The sequence below is a fragment of the Anas acuta genome, chromosome 13 (genome assembly GCF_963932015.1).
Source record: "Anas acuta chromosome 13, bAnaAcu1.1, whole genome shotgun sequence".
NCBI lineage: Eukaryota > Metazoa > Chordata > Aves > Anseriformes > Anatidae > Anas > Anas acuta.
The window spans coordinates 4,702,235-4,717,547 of NC_088991.1; the positions used below are offsets into that span (position 1 = coordinate 4,702,235).

Consider the following 15,313-nt stretch of genomic DNA (forward strand, 5'->3'; position numbering starts at 1 on the left):
TCCTGAAGAAAAATAAGCACGAAACCCACCAGGATTTATACCTTTCAGTTCAGGTAGATGTAGATGCATCCAAGACACGCAAGAAGAAGCTTTTCCAATTTAAATATATCGGAGAGGACTCGATCTTTTACACATCACTCAAGTCCTGTATAAATGCTTGAATGTTTTAAAAAAAAAAAAAAAAAAAAAGGTTTTCTTCCTGTCTCCCCACATCAAAATATAATGGGAGTTGCATATGCAGCAAAACTGCTGTTTGACTGTAGTTAAATTTCATAATTAGATGGGGCTTAAATGAGGTGAGAGCTAAGTTCAGTGATTCTCTAGGCTGATGCAAAGATGAGGTGCAAGGTGACTCGTGGAACTTCAGGAAAAACACTTGAAGGATGTTTAGGCTCAGAGGAAGGGAGCCTTTTCATGAATATTCATTTTAGAGAACACTTGCTGGAAAGATGAATTCACTTTTACAAGTTTCTCTTGGGTTGGATTTGCTGTTGTAGATGGGCCAAGCAGCAAGTGGGATGGCAAGACCTATGTGGCCATGTTGCACTGCTGCTCTGTCTGCAAGAAGAGCAACCACTTTCATGAGCTCTGCTGCTAAGAATCCGTTCACTGCTGGAACATCCTCTGTACTTGAAGCAAGAGCGTGAAGTATAAGGTGCCTCCAGGCACAGGGAGCTTAACGTTTCCTAAAGAAATCAAATTATTTATTAGAATACTACAAGTGACAACTCCAACAGAAATGAACAGGACTTAACTTCTGTTTCCATGCAGCCCACCCCAAACAGAGACGACAGCATAACATGAAAGATGACAAGGCTAAATAAAATTTGAGTTTCCATCTGTTGGCAAAGAATTCTCGCCAGCTCTTTCAACTCCGCTGTGCTCATCCAGGATTTTTAGATGCGTGGCAGCTTGGCCAAAGCAGTGGCTAGGTTTGGCCTGTGGAATATCCAGGAGCATCTACTGCCTATCTGCAGTTCATTGGTCTAGCACACGTAGCAGAGGCGACCCGCATCATCTGGTTCGCTAGATTTACTGCCCCTGAGTAGATCAAATCCATTGTGAATCCCCAGCAAGTCTGCTTCTTTCCAGACGTGCTGGCACAAGGATCGATGCCTGAGCAGTAAGTTCAGTGAGCACACGGCTTGGTGCACGAGCAGAAATTCTGTGCAGAAATCCAGGAGCTTTAAGCCAGAGGAGCCAACTTCTATCCACTACCTCTTGTGTTCGTCCATTCGTTCATCAGTGGCTGAAGGATGTAGGAGTGCAGAAGAGACTGGCTCCTGGTGGTGATGTGGAATTGGGGCTTTCAGCTTGGGGGCTATCCAAGAGGCAAATCGATCAACAGCTCTGCTGCTGCAGTTGGTTGTGCGGTCTCAAACTGTTGTTCAGTGTTATTGAGCGTTCAGAGTTATTCGCTCTTTCCTTCATCATTTTTTTTTTTGTATGTGTCCTGATCCTTTTGCCTTCTCCACATTTTTTTGTAACCAGTGTGCTTTTTTTCTAGCTTTTTTTTTTTTTTTTTTTTTTTCTTGGTCTAGCCAGTGTGTTCTGGCTTACTGCAAATACACCAGACCATTCTTAAACCTTTTTTGTTGTTGCTGGGTTGTTTTTTTTGTGTGATTTTTTTTTTTCCTGCTAATACAGTAGCCTCCCCTAAAATGGCCAAGGTTGTTAGTCCTGCCAAGGAAATGAAAGAACACAGAGCCTTCTGTCTGCAGAGTACTCATCTTGGCCAAGGCACAAATGTATGCTTTTATTTCCTCCTGTTCAGAAGCCACCAATAATCAGGTGTTTGGCCACGGAAGCCTGGTAAGATAAATGTACAATTTGAACAAAGATTTCAAATTTAATGTTGAAGTGTCAGGAGGGATGTGGGGGGATGGGGAGAAATGGGTGTGGACTAATTTGGGGCTATTAGAAGCAGTTTTAATGTTTTCCACCATGGGATATTTATCTGCTGGAACTTTCTGACTTGAATATGGATGTGTTTTTTAGCCTTGTGATGGGAGTTGCAATGAAGGGTCCATTTCTAGGGGTGGAGAGGTTTAACTCATGGAACAAGGAACGTAGCAAGGAATGGAGAAGACTGGACAGCTAATCTGGGACGCTCCTCACTTTCTTTCCACAGTTCTGCCAAGCACAGCAGAAATTTGCCTTGCCCAGAGAGGTCAACAACAGCCTTGAGTTTCTTTTTTCTCTCGGTGTTTCTGAAACGTTGCCAGTCAGGATGAAGAGAAGGTACGGACTAAATAGCAACACATTCCTCCAGCTCCTCTTAGACAGCGCACTGGAAGGGGTCTGCAAAAAGACTGGGGAGTGTTGGGGGAGCCTTTCTGCAACTGGTGGAACTCATAACGAGAGAGACTGCTTAGGGTGGCATTTCAGAGGTTTTTGATAGAGCTCTAAGGCTTGCCAGGTGTGACAGTCAAGGAGAAATTTGGTATCTGGCGGTTCATAATCCCAGCTTTGTTCTTCAGGAATTGCTTCAGCCTCAGTAAGAGTGAATCACTGTTTGCAGGCTCAGAGTTGTTTCCCACAGCACAGTCAGGTTTGAATCACACATCAGGACCAGGGAAAGGAGGAGACAAGGTGACTCCCTCGCCTGCTTGAATCGAAGCCCCCCACTGCATGGAGTGCCTCCAGTTCCAATCGCTTTTCTGCTCGTAACGGCATAAAAATCATTCCTTCGTGCAGCAGTTTGTAGATGGAGGTCTGATGTTGTCTCCTCATCAGGCAGTTCCCTGGCTCCATCCCCAAAGCAGAACTTTTTCAGATAATTTTCTCAGGATAACAGACCTCTCAGACACCTTGCTTTGTGGTGCTGGCAGCATTAGGGTCTGTCAGCTGTGGTGGGCACCGTGCAGCGCAGGGGGCCTCCACGTGGTTTGGGAAGCGCTGCGGTGTTAGGGCTGTCTCGCCCAGCACGAGTAGGTCTGGTGCAGCACGTCTTCTCCGCTCTGTTCGCACCCTCCCACGTTCTCTCCTTCCTTCCAGATCCCCACCAGGCGTGTGGGTCACCCACGGGGGAGAAGCTGTGGCTCTGTTGTGTGAATCCGGCCTGTTACCACAATCGGGGGTCTGCTATCGTGGACTCTAACTCCTGCTTCCTAGGAGGGAGACAAGCAAGCGTTGGCTGAAGGCATACAGACGTGCCTGGGCACAAGGATTTTGTCTGAAGACAGCTGGGAGGATGGGACAGATGTAAATGTCTGATCTGCTCCGTCTTACAGGTTGTAGTGAATGATTGCGATGCACGTTGCGGCTGCACTGTATTGGGGAGGTCAGGAGAGCAATGAGGGTGTACGGCAGGGCAGAGGGAGGCGGCGGATGGCATTGCAATCTCTCCTCGCTCAGGGTTGTGTTGATCTCTTCCTGCCAAGAGGAGTTTTCTTGGCACCTCGTTCTTAGACCTGCAAGTCTCTTATTTGACAGCCTGGAAATTTAATATCCACCGGCTGAGGTGGGTAGCTGCGCTCCCGTCAAGCCAGCGCACTTTGCAGGTGTTTGTGGCAGTACATAAAAGGATCACAGTGCACAGACTGTTAATTTTTAAGATTGCCCAAGATGCTGTGCAGAATTCTGTGCTGCTGATGGACGGATGTTGTGGTAGTTCTGTAAATGAAGCACCCTAAATGAGTAGCGTGCAGGAAACTAAAGACGTTATGCTGTGCCACAGCTACAAGGATAACCTTTAAGCAAGCCTTACGTTTGTGTTCTCGAGGAAGGAAGGCACTTAACTACCTGTTGTTGTCTTCTAAACTGGATCCAGGTGCAATGCTTGTTTAATTGAACGTCCTTCCATCTCCACAAAGGCTCTCCTCACCCTTGCCTCTAACCCTATACATGCGGTTAGGTACTGCTGAGGGCTGTAGTGGCCGGTCCCCACGCACAGCACCGCTGAGCTCTCCTTCCCAAAGCCCTCAGGAGGAGCTGGGGAGGTCTGGCGGGTGCATGGCAGTGCCCCAGTGCTTCCAGCCACCCTCACCCTGGCACTTCGGGGTGCCTTTGGGGGCATTTCTGGAGGTAAGGGCTCCAGGTGTGGCTGAGGGCAAAGCCTGCCCCCAGCTCGGGGTATTTTGAAACGTGCCCAGCAGGTAATGAACACCGCCCGAAGTGTGTTTGTTTTACTGAGTGCTGCCAGATGCACCGTCACTGTCTCACCTGACCCTAATTACTCACTCACATCACTTCAATCTTCCTGTCAAGAAAATAACACGGGGTGAAATTAAGTATGGTATTACAGGAGAGAGCAGAGCTGCAGGGGCCGACCTCTGCACCTTCCACAGCCCCGGGCTGCTGCTGGGAGGGGAGAGCCGTGGCTGTGAGTAGGACGGGGTGCTGCTGCGGGGCTTAGGGCTCGCTCCCCGGCCCCAGCCCCATCGCTCACCTCCTCTCCAGCAGGGCACGGTGCTTTGAGTAGGGGCAGCAGGAACGAGCTGTGTTTGGATACAGAGTGTGGCACAGCTGCTAGCGAGGGACAAGAGGGGTTCATTGCTCGGTGTGGGGCTGCGTTGGGGTGGAGGTGCTGGGCGCTGCTGCTCCTTGCTGTGTGTGCCCCGTCTCCTGGGGGCGAGGACTCCAGCGCTGGGTGCTTTAACCTGGGGACTCCCAGAGCGGCAGAGGTTGGAGGGGACCAGAGCAGGAGCAGCTGGAGCACGTCCCACAGGATCACATCCCACAGGATCACGTCCAGGTGATGCCGTGACTGAATCCTAAAGCAACTTTTTGGCCTGGTTCCCAGGTGAAAAAGCAGCATTTTGTGTAACCCACAGCTCCCCCCTTCCACCCCGGCGGCCTCGCACCCCTCTCCCCTTCCCCTATTTCTCCCCCACCTTCCCCTTCCCCTGACAGACCCGGGGGGGGGGGGGCGAGGCTTCACCACCCCCCCCCAAACTTTCTCCCCCCTCACTGAGGGGGCGCCGCCGCCTTCCCCTCCCCGCCGGTCCCTCCCTCTCCTCCCTCTCCCTTCCCCTCCTCCCTCCTCTCCCTCTCCACAGCGGCCCCGCCGCGGTGCGGAGCGGCGGCGGGCGGCGATGCTGCCCCTCCCCGGCGGGGCCCCGGCGGCTGCAGCGGGGCCGGGAGGAGGAGGAGGAGGAGGCAGAGGAGGAGGAGGCGGCACGGGCAGCACCAGGTGAGGCCGCCCCGTCCCGTCCCGTCCCCTCCCTGCCCCTTCCCTTCCCCACGCGCGCTCCCGAGCCCTCCGCCAGGCGCGGCCCCGCGGCCGGGGGAACAATGGCGGCGGCCGAGCGGGGAGGGGAGGGGAAGGGTGGGGAGGGAGGGGGAGGGAAGGGGCGGGCGCCTCCACCTGCGCGCATGGAGCGGCGCTGAGAGGGGCGGCGGGGGGGGACGCGGCCGCCGCCGGGCCCTGAGGAGCCGCCGCCGCCTCCTCCTCCTCCCTCGCGGGCCCGGCGCTGAGGTGAGTGCGGGGTGGGGGGGGGTGGGGGGAGAGAGACCCCCGGGGAGGAGGAGGAGGAGGAGGAGGGGAGGAAGGAGGGGGCCGCGGCCTGCCCGCACTGCGCGGGGCCTGCGGGGATGGGAGGGCCGGGGAGCGGCCCCCGGAGCCGGGGGGAAGGGGAAGGGGGCAGCGGGGGGCAGGATGGAGCCCGCCTCATTGTCTGCAGAGCGAGCCATCTGCCCGGCCGGCCCCTTCCCTTCCCTTCCCTTCCCTTCCCTTCCCTTCCCTTCCCTTCCCTTCCCTTCCCTTCCCTATCCCCTCTTTTCCCTCCCCATCCCTTCCTTTTCCCTTCCCTTCCTTCCCCATCCCTTCCTTTTCCCTCCCCATCCCTTCCTTCCCCCATCCCTTCCTTCCCCCATCCCTTCCCTTCCCTCCTTCCCATTCCCCATCCCTTCCCTTCCCATCCCCAGCCCCGCAGGCCGCCAGCTCGCGGAGCACCACAGAAATTACAGAGCCAAAAAAAAAAAAAAAATAATAAAAATAAATAAACCCCAAGCCCATCACCACCTCCCCCGTTCCCCCCCAAAAAAAAAACCCACAAAGGCAGCCCCCGGCTGGCTCCTGGCACCCCGCGCCGGGTGCCGGCCAGGTGCGGGGCTGGGGCTGCGGCGATTGCGGGCGAAGCACTTGTGGCAAATTTAATGTTTGACAAAAGGAGCGGAGCTGTGGAACCGGCGGCAATTATGTAAGGAGCAGGGCTGGATGCGCCTCGAGTCCGCTCCATAAATCAACCTGCTGGGCGAACAAACCTCGCTCTGCACCAGCGCTCCACGCCACGCTGCTCATTACTCCCGTTATTGTTATTTTACTATCGCTGTTATTATTTTGCGTCTGTATATGTGCATTTTTTTTCCTTTCAAGGGGCTGAAGCCTGGCCGTGGGGTCTCGGCTGTCGCTGTGGGAGCGCGTGAAGCCCGTGGGGAGGGTGGGCGCAGGGCGGAGCGGGGCCTTGGGCAGCGCCTGCGGGTCCCCGGCCCGTACAAAGCTGCATTGATTCGGCTCTCTGCCTTCGCGGATAATGATTTTCCCCAAAGCTCTAACTAAGGGAAGAAAAGAGAGTCCCCCGGTCGGCCTACACAGTAGTACAGTATCTTTGAAAGCGCGTATCCGGCTGCGAATAAAGGGAGCCAGTCCGAGGGCTCAGCAGCAATGAAAGGCGGCAGCGAAGGGGAGCCGCCGGCCCTCCCCTGCCCCTCGTTCTGCTTCAGGGGGCGCGGGGGGGCCTTGGGGCGTTTTCGTCTTTTTTTTTTTTTCTTTTTTTTGCTTGCTGTCTTGTGGAGCAGGGCCCTGTCTCCCCTCGCGGATGGTCAGTGAGAAGTCCTTTGGATCGGGGCGGGTGATAAAAAAGGGGAGAGAATCGTGGCCGGGTGGCTGTCGGCGAGCGTGGCTGCGTAGGGCGGTGTTTCGGTGGGGTCGATGCCTGGTGGGTGTTTTTGGCGTTTTCTTCTCCCTTTCTGTGTTGGGAAGACTTGGACGAGTTTGCAAAGCCGGGGGGAGGCCTGGGGAGGAAGTATGGCCAGACAAAGGAGCGCGGCTCGGGCCGGCAGCCCAGGTGTAGGACGCGAGCACCGGCGGGCAGGGCAGCAGATATAACCCACCTTGCCCGTCGTGGCCAGAGCAATAGCAGCTCCATTCCTGCCCTGCTGATTTCCCCAGCGAATGGTCCCCTTAAAGTTTATGCCCTGTCACAGGCAACGCTGGGAAATGCTCTTTTCCTCGGGGAGGAGAGTTCCCGGCTTTGCCTGAGTCCTGCGTGGACACCACAGTCACCGGCTTTGTGCTTGGCCTGGCAAGGCAGGTGGAGTGAGCATCAAATGCAGCAGAATTGCTGTTGCCTCTCAAAAACAGCACTTTTGGCTCTGTGAGGGCGTTCGCAGAAAGGTATTTGGGGAGTTGGGAGCGAAATAATTTCAATGCGATCCACCTGCGACGTGCCAGGCCCTCCTCCTCACCTGGGCGAGGGCTGGGCCTTTTTTTTTGGGTGCTGAGTCTTTGTGTCCTGCTAGCGCGGTTTGTGTTGGCTTCATCATCGCTACCTGGGCATCTGGGCAGGTGGTCAGCAAGCTGGCAAGACGTGTGGTGTAACACCAAGTGCGTTTGGTGAAGGCTCCTGCGTGTCCTAGTGGTGTGGACATCCCATAGGGGTTGCATCCTGGTGCTGGGAGCTGAGTGGTGAGGTTGGGAGCAGCAGAGGCAGTTGCTTGGTTTAAGCATCCGTGTGTTGAGCATGGATTTAGTCTGAAGGATGCACAAATTTGGGATAAACCACCCTGCTGTTGCACCTCAGTGTTGGCGTCGTTGGTTTCACAGCTCTGGGTTTTGGGGGTGCCCGGTAAAGCCGAGCTGCAGCGAAGGCGCTGGAAGGAGCCGCGCAAGGCGGCGATGGCTGCGGCCACGTGCCTCATCCCTGAATCCCCGACCACGTCCCCTCATGGAGGAGGTGGCTTTGGTTCAGCAGTGCTTCGGGCAGCGGCGCCGGGTGGGTTTTGTGTGCAGGGAATGGCGTGTCAGCTGCGTAACGCCGCTTTTGTGCGCATCGCTCCCAAATCGACGTCTGGGGAGCGGCACGGAGCAAAGGCTCCAGACCAGCAGGTCTCTGATATTTTTTTGCAGCGGTGCCTTTTTATTCAAAGCAGGTGTCATGGAGATCTTTCATCCCGGGATTTCTTTCATCCCTGGCGTTTGTTAGCTCGTGTTCAAACTTTAAATCTGGAGAATTTCTTGTGTACAGGAGGCGTTCTGGCGTCCCTCTCAGGCAGGGTGAGCGCGGGGCCGGGGCTTGGTTTCCTTCCCACCCTGCTGGGTGCGGGAGGTGCTTGGTGCCCCGCAGCCCTGTGTGGTTTTAACAAAGCTCTGGGAACTCTTTTTTATTACAAAATGCCTAATTTATCCAAGCTCTCGTCTCGATAGCCTCCCGTGATAGAAAATTCTGCTGCCTAATTGCTTCCTTTCACCGATCCTGTATTTCTCTCTCTCTCTCTCTCTCTCTCTCTCTCTCTTTTTAATAAATTTTGTTTGTGCAGTGCCTGCAGAGCATGGGTGGATGTGTCACTAGAGGTTTCGGGTTGATCTTCTTTCCCAGCTTTCCTGCTCTTGCCCTTTGGTATGACCGTGGTGCGCCCAACCACGAGGCCTGGCACTGCTCCTGCTCGCTTCGTGCACTGAGCCATTCCTAACGCCTCTCCGAAACACCCTTACCCTTTCTGGGGGTGTGGGGGCTGCCTCTGGAGCTGGGTGCTGAGAAAAACAAGTCTCGATTCATTTCCTTGCGCTTAAAAGTATCCAGGAGGGGTTTTGATGGCGAGTGTTAGGGCAGAAGAACCGGGCACAGAGAAGAGGGGGGCCCCGTGGATTTTGTCTCCAGCATAACGTCCCGATGAATGGCTCGAGTCTTTGATGGGGAAGAGAAGCTGAGGCCTTCTGAAAAGCCTGTTTATTGACATTAATTATTTTTTATTAGTTACAGCATCCATAGTTCGTTGGCAGTAGGAGAGCCCAAAGTAAGAACATTAAATCTTCAGAAGTTTTTCAAAGCTTGCATTTTTCATAAGAAGCTTGTGAAGCTTCAAATCTAAAGCTTCCAAAGCCTTTTTTTTTTTTTTTAATTCTTCAGAAGTGCCACTGAAGCTCTTCTTTAATTTTTAGTATTTTAGCTGAAACTATAAGGTTTTTATATATATATAAAAAAGGGTTCTTTCCCATCCGTTGCGCCAGCCCCAATTTCCCACTCCTTGGCCGCAGCCCCAGGCTCTGACCGTGCTCTGAGGACCGGGCGTTCCCCGTGTTCCCCCAGAGGGTGAGGAATAATTTGGGGTTTTCTCGGTTCTGGAAACGAGAGCGGTGGGGAGAGGGGCTGTTCTAGCTACGAATGCTTTTCTGAAGAACAAACACAATTTTCAGACGTTGGGTGAGCAGTTTGGCTTGGGAGTTGCCTTTAACATGGAGGGGTGGGTGGAATTTTCGGGAAGATGGGAAGGGAAAAGGCCTGCTGCTGACCACAATTTCTCAGTTCATATTAAAGCAAACAAGCAAACCCCGATCTTCGTGACCCCACTGCCTCTGTAGGGAGCGACTCGCGGTAATTTCCTGTGGTTTGTTTGTGTCTGTCCAAGGATATCCACGGCATCAACATCACCTGTCCGTGTGGTGGCTCGTCCCGGGCCCCTTGTGGGTGGGTGTGATGGCTTGGAGATCCAGCAGCTCGTGCGGGGATCGGGGAACATTTAGGACCATGGCTGGACTCGGGGGCTGCGAGTTCGGCTGGAGCAGGGCAGCTCCGTGGGTAACCCGTGGGTAACCCAGTCGGGCACAGCAAATGCAGAGAAGCCATCAGCTGAAACCTCCTGCGGAAAGCACAATTTGTCCTAACCCAGTAACCTTCGCTGCCTTAATTGTCGTATTTGTCTGGGCAGCTCATCGGCTGATGGGGACTCGGTACTGCAGCACAAGCGGTTTTGTTTACTGTGCCTGCTCCTTTCTTTAATTTGAACTAATTCCTTCCCTGCTTTCTCTCTCCGTCTGAGCCTTTCCTCGTCCTAGCTGCTGCAGCGCCAGCCTTTCTGCACGAGAGGTCCCTGGTTTGAAAGGGTGAATTTCCTGCTGGCCTTGAGCTGCTTGGCTCAAAATTCATCGCTCCGTCAGGCAACGCGAGCTGGTGGCTTGGCTTTACCTTTGGTTTGGGGTTTGTGCACGTGTAGAGCATCAGCCGTGTGGGTCCAGGACCTGGTGCTCGGTGGCCAGCGGGCCTGGGGCTGGGTTTGCCCCTGGGGAGGCGAGGTGGCCACCTTTTGGGGTGCCCCAAGGTGTTTGTGGGCAGAGCAATGCCCTGCGGTGGTTTGGCTGCAGAGCGTGATCAATTCGGGGGAATTTGTTTGCTGTTATTTATTCAGATCTGGGAAGGACGGTTGTGCAAAGACCAAAGAAAAATGGTTTTAGTCTGACAAATGCCAAGGGTTTTTTGTTTTGTTTTTAAAGCCCAAACAAACCCTTTGGGATCCTTGGCTGGGTACATAATAGCATGAAATAGACCATTTCTTTCATTCGGCTCCCTAAAAATCCAATTCTTTATGCATTTAAAGTGGGAGTTGAGGCAAAAACAGAGTTTAGCTCTGCTGACCTATATTTATGAAAAGAGAAGGCTTGCTAAGCGTTGCAAGGAAATGTATAATGCTGTTTGCATACTGCAATAAAACGTATACACGTGCTAACAACACTTCGGGGATTCTTCCTCTTCTTACCGCGTGTTTCAGCCCTTTCCAGCCAGAATCGGTCCGTTCGAGCTCCCCATCAGCAAGGAGGGGCAGCAGAGCAGGTAGTTTAGCGTAAGCAAGGAGCAGAGGTGGCACTGAAAGCCTCCCCGATCCCAAGGCTTAAAGGTGAACCTTTATTCATTAAAAATAAAAAATAAAAAATCAGCTATTTTTGTAGTGCGCAGCTTAATGGTGATCATGCTGCTTCTTGCATAACTGTGGCACAGATGTTATTTTTTGTAATGTTGCCTGGCTTATTTAAAAGGGAAAGGGAGGAAGGGAATTTATCTCTTTGGAGATGAATATGTGGAGCCCATTAGTTACAAAAAGTGTGAAGAGCTTGTTACAGCTGAAACTAGCACAGCTCTGAAAGGCTGATCTGCGGAGTAGAGCTCTTCAGATAAAGAAGGAGCGTTGTATCTTCGGGAGTTTGTTGTGTGTGCTGCCAGATAGCCTAAAATCAGACCTCACTGAAGTATTTGCACACATCGTGTTTGGGCAGATGCTTAAGTACCCTGTGGAGCCGAGGCCAAATCTGAATGTCCGTTTCATGAAACAAGGCGTTGGCGAAGCTCGGTCTCACTGGGTAAGCACAACTCGTGCTTAGGGCTGATGGACACGGGAATGAAATGCGTCACTGGGCGTTGCTGAGCGTTAAAGCATTCGTCTTATTGCGCTGGACAACAAAACCTTTGAAGCTGCTTTCTTTGGCTGAAGAAATTTGTGCGGAACTATGCGGGGTTTTGCCGGCAGGAAGAAGTCACGTGCGGCCCTACAACGTCCTGGTGGAACAGGCAAGAGGAGGTAACGCCACCATCCCTTTGGCATTTCTGATGACCTTGGAAGCTTTGCAGTAACAGCAACGCAAGGAAGCGAAGATGAAAGTGGTAAACGCTGTATTTATATTTAATAACATTGACTTAACAACCAAATGCCTGCTGTTTCGGAGCAGCGCAGCGCGTGCTGCTTTCTCGACGCGTTTGCTTCCTGAGCCTCGCCTGTCCTGCTTGCGTGGAGGCGCTCACCAGTGGTTGAGGGGCTGCAGAGCCTCATGTACAGGACGATGGGATGTCAGCATCGATGTCCTTTCTCCTGATGTATCAAAGATGAGTCTCTGCGAGATCACCTGCTGCGGGAAATAAAGCACGAGGCAAAATAAATGCCAAGCAACAGCCATCGAAGGCTGGAGTGTGCTAACCCAGCAGGGTGGCAGGGTTACATGCTCTTGGGGGTGAATTCCTGCTTCTTGCCATCCCCGTGGGATGGAGGCAGTGGGCAGGGGTGAGGGCTGAGCACCCTGGCAGCAGCCCTGGGGTTGAAGCCCCGTGGTGCAAGCCGCCCCTGCCCGCTGCGGAGGGGTGCACGGGGAAGGCTGGCCTGGAATAGGAGGGCTTGTGCTTGATGCAAGCTGTGTTTACTTTTGAAAATTCAGTTTATTAAACTCAAGGCTGCAGAACTCTGGGGATCAGTGATGCTGTCTGAACATCACCTTACGCACCGCACAAGCAATTTTTCAAAATTACTTTTTTAATTAAAAGTTGTATCAGTTTAATGCGAGTTAAAGGAAACTTCCCGGGCTTAGCGGTGTCTGCAACCAGGTTTGGGAAGAACCTTCTTCCGCCCTTGTAAGTTCATCCAAAATAGCCAGTGTGCATGCGAGGAGAGGGGAATCTCCTCCTGTGCCTTGCATCCGAGGAACTGCAGGGTAAAGGTATTTATTGATTATCAGTCAAGCTGCGTTCCAATATCCTCCGCAATAGCTGTGCGGAGCTGAATTGGAATATGAACACAAGGAAAACAAGGAGGGCTCGAGGTACAGCAGAGGAAAGTCAATACAGAAGTTATTTAAATGTCAGCTGCCTGGAAGAGCTCTGCTCAGAAGCTGCAAGGAGAGATTAGGTCTAGGACATAATGCATGAGCGTGAGGAAGGAGGAAGATTGCTGAGCGAGTCAGGTGCTGCAGGGAACGCGTGTGAAAGGAATGTATTAAGGAGGAGGAAGGCAAGAAGAAATTGCTGGCTGAAAATTACATCTGACAATTAGTTCTGAGCAATTAATTGGAGGAGCACGTGGCTGTTGGAGACGGGAAGGTTGCGGTCATAGTAGGTGGGCGATCTGATCCATCGTAAGTGTTATTCATCAGCGCAGCCGGTTGACAGGGACAAGCAACGCTCATCACAAACCCGTGTCCTACATTCATGTTATTTTGTGTTTGTTTTCCGGGCGTATATGCGGCGTCCCTGCAAGCAAAGGATTCCTGGAATTCAAATTACATTGGCTAAACAAAGCCAAGAGGCCTGAAGTTGTAATTGCGTGGCGTTTGTCGACTTAAGGAGGTTTGCATTCGGGGAGAACTCAATCCAAAAAAAGTCACTGCGTGGTAGATGAATGGCCTGAGTTTCATGGCCAGCCTCGTGCTGGTGCTGAGCCCCATCTCATGGAGGGCAGTGTGTGTGTGGCAGCGGTGCGGTGCCCCAGGTCATATGAACAGGTCCCAAACTGGCTGTGGTTTGGGTGCCAGGTCCATTTCTTTACCCCGGGCACCCGGTGTGAGCGTGTAGCAGCGTGCACTGTTTGCGTTTGGATTGGTCGCGCATTGGTTGTGGTCTTGTTGTGCCACCCCGAGAGCAAACACGCATTTATTAAAAACCATCCCGACCGGCGCACGTGCTCCTCTCCTGCAGCGAGGACAGGGAACAAACAGCCCATGACGAGCGTCATTAGCAGCGCTTACTGCTCAGCCGGGTGTGCCGCAGAGGAGCCCATTTACACTGGGAAATGTGTGATCCCTCCGAGGGCAGGATGACCACGCAGGCTGAGCGTTTAACTACCAGGAGGGACAGAGGATGGATCCGAAGCCACGCTCTGAAGCAGTCGACGTAGGTAGGCGTGCACTGAAAACGCAAGGCAGGTGTCGTGTAGTGGTCTGAGCCAAGCAAGCCCGAGCCCAGTCCTCCCAGCAGCACTCACACACACCATTGCTCTGCTGGATGTAGGGTGCTGACGCTGCTTTTCTGTCCTGCTCGCCCCGCTTGCGTAATGGGATTGCTAATATGGAGGTGTTGGCTTCCCTGGGGTGTTGTGAAAATTAGTTGAAGTATGTGGCGTGTGTTGAAAGAGTCCAAGTCTCTTGGTGCTGATCATAACAACCACTGCTTTAAAAGCACGTCTCCAGTTCTAGAAAAAACATTTCCTCTCTTGCTAGGTTGGCTTCTCATATTTTTAGTGTTCTTCGTGTGTGGTGTCCCTTGGCTCTTCTCGTATACAGATGTTTTTTTATAAAACCTTCTATTTTGTTCCAGATCTGAGCCTCAAATTTTGATTACTACACAAGATAAGAGCAGGAGGCAGGAGGCCCTGTGGCAGTGCCACGGTTGCTGCCGTCCTTGCTGAGCAGTGCTTGCGGTCCCTCGTGCCTTGGGATGGACCCACGAGGATGCTCCGTTACACCTAGCTAACGGGGCTGCTCTGGCTGGGGAGGATCCTTCAGCTCGTCCAACGTTGGCTCTGTCTCTAGAGAAAGCTGGGAAGCAAACGGGCTGGCAGGAGGGGTGGGCCCGGGGCGGTGAGAGGAAATTTAGGGGAAAGAGATGCTGTCCCTCCCCTCCCTCTGTTACTGAGATGGGGCGGTGGCCACTGGCATCCCCTTAGGGACACGCGGCTCCAATGCGGCATCAGCCGAAGCCTTTTGGGGCAGCCACCAAGGTGAGCACACCCCACACGTTTCAGTTTGCGTACTCCTGAAGTGCTGAAAAAACGAGGCAATTTTTCAAAGTTTTGCACACAGAACTTTCCTCCTTTTTGTATGCCATGGAGAAGCTATCATACTTAATTAAAAGACTCACACTATTCTTCTGAAGCTTTCTATTCCAGTAAAAGGTGGAGAGAGCTTTCTGAAGATTACTGTTGGCCGGGACTGGTTTCCTGTCAAAAAATGACCCGTTTTAGCAGTTTCTTCAAAAAGCATCTGGGGAGCCAGTTGAACCTAAACTAAGAGGGAGTAGAAATATGAAGCACAGTTTCTGGAAGCGTTTAAACTAGACATTTCTTGGAGGGGATCCTTCCAAGGGTTGGTCTAGGTTGACTGTAGGTGGTATTAAAAATCTCAGATGCGACTGGAAGGTGGATTGAAAATGAAAGGAGAGCTGGAGGAGACAAGTGGAGGGCGGAGTGGGGCAAGAAAACCCCCTGCCTTCCTCACAGCACTCGCCTGAGACACATGTAAGCCTTACCTTCCTCGTGGGCTTGGTCTCCTCCTCTTCTCCTTGCCTTCTTGTCGCTCTCTTTGGTATCGAAGCCTCATCCCATGCGGGTTAGTTTGCTTCTGGTGCCTGAGTTCTCGTAGAGGCTGAGATGAAACCCGGCAAACTGGGTTCTGAGAGCTCTCTTCTAATTCTGCTGCATAATGGAGGTGAGCAGTACTTACATAACGATACCCTGCGATGTTAATAGATTTAATAACCCAGAAAGGTGGGAAGAGGCTCTGAATTACCTATAAAAACTGCATCTAACTAATGAAGTTTATGGGAAACTCATCTCTTTGAAGAAGAGTCGGGTGGTAGACACAAGACTGGCGCATATGCTCAGGGAAGGAAAAAGGATGGAG

The 15,313-nt window shown here is 52.7% G+C and overlaps 1 protein-coding gene across 5 annotated transcripts in view; it reads left to right on the forward strand.

The window, feature by feature from the left end:
• Positions 1-4,942: 4,942 nt before the first annotated feature.
• Positions 4,943-15,313, forward strand: part of NEXMIF (neurite extension and migration factor) — a 133,252-nt gene continuing 122,881 nt past the window's right edge. For 4 of the 5 annotated variants that reach the window (XR_011101006.1, XM_068696940.1, XM_068696942.1 and 1 more), the window contains exon 1: positions 5,238-5,419. The gene's annotated coding sequence lies outside the window, so the exon portion shown is untranslated. Of the gene's footprint in view, positions 5,135-5,237; positions 5,420-15,313 lie in introns of those variants that run through there. The other variant, XM_068696941.1, reaches the window with a different exon arrangement.